The 8,403-nt window shown below is 42.3% G+C and overlaps 1 non-coding gene across 4 annotated transcripts; it reads left to right on the forward strand.

The window, feature by feature from the left end:
* The first annotated feature begins 3,991 nt into the window (after positions 1-3,991).
* LOC102748802 (uncharacterized) lies at positions 3,992-6,647 on the forward strand. Of its 4 annotated transcripts, none has more exons than XR_014142730.1 (3): positions 3,992-4,110; positions 6,294-6,358; positions 6,444-6,647. It is a non-coding gene; the product is annotated as an uncharacterized LOC102748802 (transcript). The 4 variants fall into 4 exon arrangements; XR_014142728.1 differs by having other exon boundaries at positions 3,992-4,105; XR_014142729.1 differs by having other exon boundaries at positions 6,294-6,647.
* Positions 6,648-8,403: the final 1,756 nt, after the last annotated feature.

Genomic DNA, 8,403 nt, shown 5'->3' on the forward strand with positions numbered 1-8,403 from the left:
TTATTCCTGGAAGCAGACAGGGTCTCACATGGAAGGAGGAAATGCTGTTTGTACCAAACCTAAAGTCTGTACCAGAAAGAATACCACAGAAAGATCTCACATCAGCCTACAGATGGTACCATGTAAAATAAATATTGCCAAAACCCCTGAAAAATAATATACAAATAACATATGATGACCAAGTAAAATTTACGTCTGGAATTCAAGAATGATTCACTATTAGAAAATTCATTAATATCGTTCATCATATTTATTAAGAGAAATCAAGAGATCTTACTTGTAGTTACAAAAACATTATTTGGGAGAATTCAACATGTATGGATATTAAATTAAAACGCTCAAAATTGGGAATTGATGGATCTTTCCCAACTTGATAAAACAAAGTGTTCATCTTGCTCGCAGGGAAACACACTAGAGATATTCATTCCACTGAGACCAGAAACCACACTAAAAAAGCACATGATCACCTGTTCTATTCATTTATCATTGAGTCGGAGGTTTAGCCGGGCAATTTAAAATGGCAAAGGAATTAGAAACAAGGATGTAAAACTATGCTTGTAGATGATAGATACAAATATATATCTGGAAACACAAAGAACTGATAGAAAATCTATTAAGAAAAATAATTCAGTAAGCTAATAGGATATATTGTTATACAAAAACAACAGCCTTTTTGTACATAGGCTATTTTATTTTTAAGTAACCTCTGTACCCAACATGGGGCTCGAGCTCACGACCCCAAGATCAAGAGTCATACCATCTACTGCCTGAGCCACCCAGGCACCCCTGTACATAGGCTTTAAGAATCATTTACAAGTTACAATGGGAGGGCCTGCAATTACAAAAGCGTAACATAAAATGAAATACACTAACCAGGAATAAATACAACAAAAATGTGTAAAGCCTATATGAGGAAAACTATAAAACATTCCTGAAATATATGAAAGTAGAAATAAATGAATGTAAATTTACATCATGTTCTGGGGTAGAAAAACTCAATATTGTAAAAAGGTCAATTTTCCTTAAGCTAATTTATAAATTTAAGTTTGATCCTGATACAGATACCATCAGTTTTCCAAACTAGCGATGTTACTACAAAAACCTTATAGAATAACAAACAAATAAGAATAGCCACAAAAACTCTAGAAAAGAAACAAAATGAGTATGGCTATCCTTATGAGATATGTTTATTTATGAACAGACAGATTAGTGAAGCTAAAAATTCAGAAGTATGCCAAAGTGCATAAGAAAAGTTAATAATGAGCAAAAACTACAGTGGGGATAACATCATTAATGCCTGGCATTTGGGAAATGGGAATTCCTATCACAATGACAATAAAAGAGGGGTGCCTGGCTGGCTCAGCCAGAAAAGCACGCAACTCTTGATCTCTGGGTCATTAGTTTGAGACCCACACTGGGTGTACAGATTACCTAAAAAAAATAAAATCTTTTTTAAAAATGACAATAAATGGTCTTATTCTTCACATCCTATAGCAAGGTAAAGGTCAAACAAAAGAGAATATGGTAAAAAATAAGTAAAACGTGGCTGAATTCCTTCCTACGACCTGCTTCTCGACCACCTGACTGTAGCCAATGTCTGGCTCATTGTCCTTAAAGGAATCACTCGCTGACAGCTTTGGGGTTGAAAAATGTCCTTGTTGAGTTTTGATACAAGTTTGTTTTGCATGTTCAGAATGGCCAGTGGTGTATCCATTGGCACCACTGTTTCTTGAGTGTCTTCCAGAGCATCACAATTGGCCCCAGAAACTCCAAGATAATAGAGCTTAAAATAAAAGCTCCCCGGTACCTCTCTAACAAACAGCTGCTTGATCCTGGACATGCTGGTAAATGTCACTTTCCCTCCTCCCGTGACTGACAAATGAACAGCAAAAACGTCACAAAGAAGTATGGCCAGGGATTCTGAATAAGATCACACAATCACCACTTGCTGCACTTTCAATCTTCCCTCATGTCTTCGGTTGGGATTTGTGATCTGGGCCAGCATCTCCATAGTTTTCAACCTCTTAAGATATAAGCAGCGGGACGAGCATATTCATAGGAACAACATCTCCTCCAGAATTTCCCCTGACATGAGGGCTACCCGAAGCATCCTTGTCTTGGTAAGCACCTTTGTATCTTTTTATGCTCTCTCTTCCACCTTTTCATTTTATTTGGCTCCTTCTGAAAATCCCAGTTGGTGGCTGCTGAACCCCTCTGCCCTGATCACTCCCTGTTTCCCAACAATCAGCCCTTTTGTTCTCTGGAGCCATGACCTTATTGTGTCTAGGGTCTTCTCTGCATGCTGCAAAAGGAATACACAACTCCCTAAAACGATACAATAGCCAAAAACTACTATAAATTGTTTAAACGATGTGTAGTCATTTGTTCATCCACTCCTTGCAGAGATTTAAGCAGGGAGTGAGCAGTCACCTAACAGAGAGGGTGTGAAAAGCAGATCCAGGGCGCCTGGGTGGCTCAGTTGGTTAAGCGACTGCCTTTGGCTCAGGTCATGATCCCAGGGTCCTGGGATCGAGTCCCACATCGGGCTCCTGGCTCAGTGGGGAGCCTGCTTCTCCCTCTGACCCTCTCCTCTCTCATGCTGTTTCTCTCTCGCTTGCTCTCTAATAAATAAATAAATAAAATCTTTAAAAAAAAAAAAGCAGATCCAGCCACACCAGCCTCAGAATTCCACAGGAAACAGAAGAGGAGCTAGTAACTTGCATATTTCATATGCAATTATTAAGTGTATATGATGGTACTGAAAATGTGAAAAAAAACCCAGTTTTATTATTTGCTTGTATTGTTCACATAAAGAACAGACATCCTTATCACATGTCTCTGGAAATACTTCCAAACTAATATTTCGTCAGTACTAGGAAAAGTTAAATATCTCTGAAAGAGTACACCTTTTACAAGGCTCCTTATCTGCACTTGATAGAAAGCATTTAGAGGGGCGCCTGGGTGGCTCAGTCGTTAAGCGTCTGCCTTCAGCTCCGGTCATGATCCCAGGGTCCTGGGATCGAGTCCCTCATCGGGCTCCCTGCTCTGCGGTAAGCCTGCTTCTCCCTCTCCCACTTCCCCTGCTTGTGTTCCCTCTCTTGCGCTCTCTGTCAAATAAATAAAATTTTTTAAAAAGCATTTAGAAACTGAAAAAAAAGGTCGGTTAAAATACCTAATCTTCAAGTTAAAAATACTCTTCCAAATAACTGAGAATAAAGATTTTAGAAACTTGAAATTGCAACGGTATTTAGTAATTAATGCCGTAAGTAAAATACAGGATGCCACCCGGTAGGTCTCAAAGGCGTTTGGATTTGTAATTCATGTTGAGAGGTGTGGATTCCGATATCAAGTTTAAAGAGAGAGAAATTAATTTACATCCATACAGGCAGAAGTTTTGATTCTTTTAAAGGAACGTGCCAGCCCTCCGTCCCCGCAGCCCAAGGTCTGGCCGGAAGTCCCAGGAGCGCAGCCCAGCGAATGGGGGAGCAGAAGTGACAATTCCGTGAAAAAGAAGAGCTTTGGTGGACGTTAGTACAAAACCGCACGTTCCCCACAGAGCAGTTCCGCATTGCCCATCCATCCTAGCTTCCCTCACCCACACTCACCACTCCGGCTTTTGCTCAGTTAAATGAGGAGCTGCCACTGTCAGCTCGGTCGCTCCACAAGGACCCCCGTCCCGCCCCAGGTCCCCGCGCTGCTCGGCCTCCCTCGCAGGAGGCGCGTCTCCACCACTCGCCAAAGTTTGAACGGGCACCGTGCTTCACTTGTCAAATACCGCCCCTTCAAATAAAAGCGGCCCACACTTCCCTAATGTCGGACCCAGCCTCGCTCCCAAAGACAGCAGCGGAATGCGAAGGAATCCAAGAGCTGAAACTGAAACCGCCGGGCGGGAGAGACAAACAGACGCGAAAACTGCGGGACCCCGCGCGTTCCAGGCCCCGCCCCCAGCCCCGCCCCGCGGCGCACGCGCGCTTGCCTGCAGACCCGGAAGCGGATCGCGCGGAGCGACGGGCGCGCTCGGGAGAGGGAGTCTCCATTTTTCTGGTTCGTGCCGCCGGCGCGCTCTTCAGGCCCCTCCTCCGCACCCAGTTTCGGGGGTCGCCTGGTAAGGTAAAATCCTTGAGCCCCCTCGTCCCTCTCGCTGGGAGGTCGTCCCTATCGCCTCTCGCGGCGTCGCCGTGTGACGTTCCGAGTCCTGGCGCTCGGTGCGGGAGCCGGGAGTTTGCGATTCCGGTTAAAATCGCTCTGAGGCGGGTGCGGGCGCCAACATTGCTGCCTTCGGCCCTTGTAGACACCGATCGCGCTTCCGGTCGCTTTCCTGCTCAGAACCTTTCTCGGACTCCCGACTCTGCCCCCACCCCCACCCGCGTCGGTACAGGGGTGCCTCGGTCCAGTGGATGCAGGCCCCTTGCTCCGCTCCAGGGAGGGCAGGGGGGCAACAGAGATGGCGGGGAGGACGCAGGACTCTGCGCAGTTAGGGAGCCAGCAGAAAGTCTGGGAAGAAAGGACGGCAGGGATTGAAACAGGTTGCCGCAGAGCGGGGTCAAAGTGTTGGAGGAGGAATAGCGAGGGGGGGGAAACAGAAGGATGCGGAAACAGAGAGGGAAACAGATGGACAAAAGGAGAGAAGAGAAACGAGGACAAAGAGACATACACAGAGACCAAAACACATAGTGGTCTCGGAGAAAGCACAGGACCCAAACCCAGGTGAGTATTGAGTTGACTGGATGTGGAATACTGAGTTGTGAAGTACTGATTTGTGGCTCTGTAATTAAAATTTGTTGAATTGTTTCAGTTATGCGGAAGAGAATGAGAGTTGTGAAACCAGGTGTTTGAGGCATCTGCACGTTCTAATTATTGCATCAGAAGATGATTCCATTTGCAGCCCCTGTTCATTTAGAGGGCAGAGGCCTAGCTTAGTCAGTTCCAGGTGATCCTCTTCCCTTCCAAGAAATGGGGGAAGACTTTCTGTCACCACATGGTGCTTTCCAAAATGGCCATTATTAACAGTACCGTTTCTCTTTCCCCCTTTTTTCTGTGGCTCGTGTCATTCTTTTCTAAATTTGATGTATCCTCACACTTGTTTAACTTTAATCTCAGAATCCACTGGATATCTTTTAATTTCCAAATTATTTTCCTTCTTAATTTTTTGTTCAGATTATTAATTCTGTGTGCTTTCTACTTTACCGTGTAGTGGAATTATTGTTTGATGTCTGGTAAATAATTTTATAGTATTTCATTATGCATCCGTTAAGGATGTGGGTAACTTTTTTTTTTTGACACTCAAAATCTAGTTTAGCCAGTTAATTTCATATTCAGCAGTTCCCTTCCCTTAAGTGATCTGATGAAATTACTGAACTCTGAGCAGAAGCTTCCAACTAAGTAAATGTTCCCCTCAAGTCCCCTTTGTCTTTTCTGTGCAGATGTTGGGAGGATGGGCTGGATTGATGTGGAACTTTATTCCAACAGAGCCCATCTGTTTATGATGCAGAGATTGCTCAGATCTCATCTCCACGGGTGACCCTTCTTCATGTTTTTCAGGACTAGTAACTATTTTTAATTTCATACATTTTTTATTATATTTTTTCTGGAAAAGAGGAATTAAATTAACTTGGGTTTGATTAAACCCATTAAAGAGAATCTTCTCTTGTTCAGGAACATGAAAGGTAATCTGGAATTAGGACAAGTCCTTTCTACTTAAACTTGTCTGGGCTACCATTTCAGAATTTACTTACACCCAGGTCTGCTCACTCAATTCAGACCTCTTAAAGGTAACTTGGTAAAAATATTCCCCCTCTGAGACTCAGTGCACCCGCCTGTGAAATGGAGACGATAGACCAGGAATTCTGAATCTGAGCTAATAAGATCCCTGAAATGATTTTGGGAGGAGCTCTGGAGCTGGGGTGGCCCTTAAGATTAAGAGTTGGCCAAATTGATGGAAGACAGCTTCTGTATCCTGCATCAACCATTCATTGGATTCTGGCTGCCTAGGGAGGAGCCAAGAGCTTGAATGCAGCAGTTCCTTTGGCCAAGTGCCAAGGGGACAAAAGACAGTGCAGTTTCAGTAGAATGTGTGGGTTTCAGCAGGAGGGGAGGGCTTTCTGAAGACATGGGTGAAAAATGTACTTGTTGCCCTCCATATAGGAGTTACTGTCCCTGTCTCCCTCCTGTTGCAGTTAGCAGCAAAGGACTTGTCTTTCCACCATATTAAGGTTCTCCCATTATGTATATTGTGGCAGAGGAAGGGGTTATGTTGATTCTGAGCATTAAACAACATACTTTTTGTCACACAGAATAACCTTATCTGAGAAAGAAGCCCAGAAGAAGAGGGAAAAAAGGAGGAATGGCTCTTTCCCAGGTAAAAGTCATATTTTTAGTTGATTGTTCTCCTGCCTAAAGTATTCACTCACACTTTCTCCCAGTCTCCTCTCATCTCCATGCAGATTCCATCTCACTGTGACCAAGTGACATGGAACTTGGGAAGAGGCTCCTTTTAGGTGGTCATCCTGTGAAGGATTTTCTGTGCAGGCATTGACTGGAGATAGGGAGTAGGCTCTGTGGTGTCAGTGAGGTTGGACATTAAGGATTCTTCAGAGACCCCTTCTGGATGCCCTTTCAGCTCATATAAATAAAGATTAAAGAGATTACATATGTAAGTGATGTATTAATGTGCACAAATACTTGAGAAACTCTGGAAAAGAAGACTGACGGGGGATGTTTGCTTTTTCTAATTTTATAAATGTCTTCTGACGTTAAACAAGGAAACCAGTATATTTCTGACTTCAAAATACTAATACTTGGGAAGAGAATGGGAAATTCAAAGTAGGAATAAGGAATAGAGAGGGTGTTTTGTTTTATTAACATAATTAGTTTTAAAACTTAGAATCAACCAACTTGTCTAACAGTAAGTGTTCTTTAAATTATTCATTACACACCCATCTCGTAAAGACCATGAGGTCTTTATGGAACTCTTGAGGTCTTAGGAACTCTTACACAGCAGATCTTTTAGATAAAAATGTTTATAATTTAGCCAACACATAAGAGCAGAACTTTCTGTCATTAGAGAGGCTGGGGCTAAATTTTGATTTTACTAATTATTGTTAAATGTTGTTTTTTGTTTTTTGTTTTTTTGTATTAAACTTCTCTGGTATATATTTCTGTGGTTCAATTCCACACATTGATGGAGTTTAGAAACTAAGAAGTAAAATATCCCCTTCCCATCTTATCTTCCACCATCACTGATTGTCTTCACCAGGAACCAATATTCTCTTTAGTAACTATTATAAAAATCTTATAAAAATGCATTTATATATTGTAATGTGATTTGAGAAAATATTCTTTTTTTTTTTTTTTTAAGATTTTATTTATTTGCGAGAATGAGAGAGAGGGAGCATGAGAGGGAGGAGGGTCAGAGGGAGAAGCAGACTCCCCGCTGAGCAGGGAGCCTGATGCGGTACTCGATCCGGGATTCCAGGATCATGACCTGAGCCGAAGGCAGTCGCTTAACCAACTGAGCCACCCAGGCGCCCTGAAAAAATATTCTTCAGTAAATGTTTAATCATATTTTCTAAATTTAAATATTTACATACCATGTGTCTTGGAGTTGTTTTCATGTTAGTAAACATAGAGATAGCTGCTTTTTTAGATCCTCATTGGACTAGTCTCTAAATGAAGATACATGGGTCCTCTACAATTTCTTACTGTTACAAAGAATGCCTGCTTCTGAGCAGGCTGACTTCACTACAGATATCTAAGGATATCTCCAGATTGTATATCTTAAGCATGATTACCAGGTTAACCTGATAATGATAGTGTTCTTGAGGAGGCCAGACATTCCACTTACTAAGTAAAGATTTTAAATCAACTGTCTTAAACATATTCGGCTAAAGGAAGCCATGGAAGAGAACTAAGAAGTAGAAGAACAATGTTTCAACAAATAGAAAATACTAATAAAGAGAGAGAAATTATGGTAAAGGGATAGTAGAATAGAAATTCTGGAGCTAAAAAGTAAAATAGCCAAAATTGAAGCAGATTGACAAGAAGAATAAAGAATCAGCGAACTTAAACATAGGTTAATTGAAATTATCCAGTCTGAGCAGAAGAAGAGGGGAAAAAAAGAAGAAAGGGGAAAAAAGAAAAATGAACAGAGACTAAGAAACCTTTGGGACACCATAGACACTATCAAGAATACTGATAGAGGGGCACCTCGGTGGCTCAGTCAGTTGAGCAGCTGACTCTTGATTGCGGCTCAGGTCATGATCTTGGGGTCCTGGGATCGAGTCCTGCGTCAGGCTCCACACTCAATGGGGAGTCTGCTTGACAATTCTCTCTCTCCCCCTCCCTCCCACCCCCTCCCCGCACACATACCCTCTCTCTAAAATAAATAAATAAAACTTAAAAAAA

This window comes from Leptonychotes weddellii, unplaced genomic scaffold (genome assembly GCF_054177405.1).
Source record: "Leptonychotes weddellii isolate Sample4059 unplaced genomic scaffold, ASM5417740v2 HiC_scaffold_8942, whole genome shotgun sequence".
Taxonomy (NCBI): Eukaryota; Metazoa; Chordata; class Mammalia; order Carnivora; family Phocidae; genus Leptonychotes; species Leptonychotes weddellii.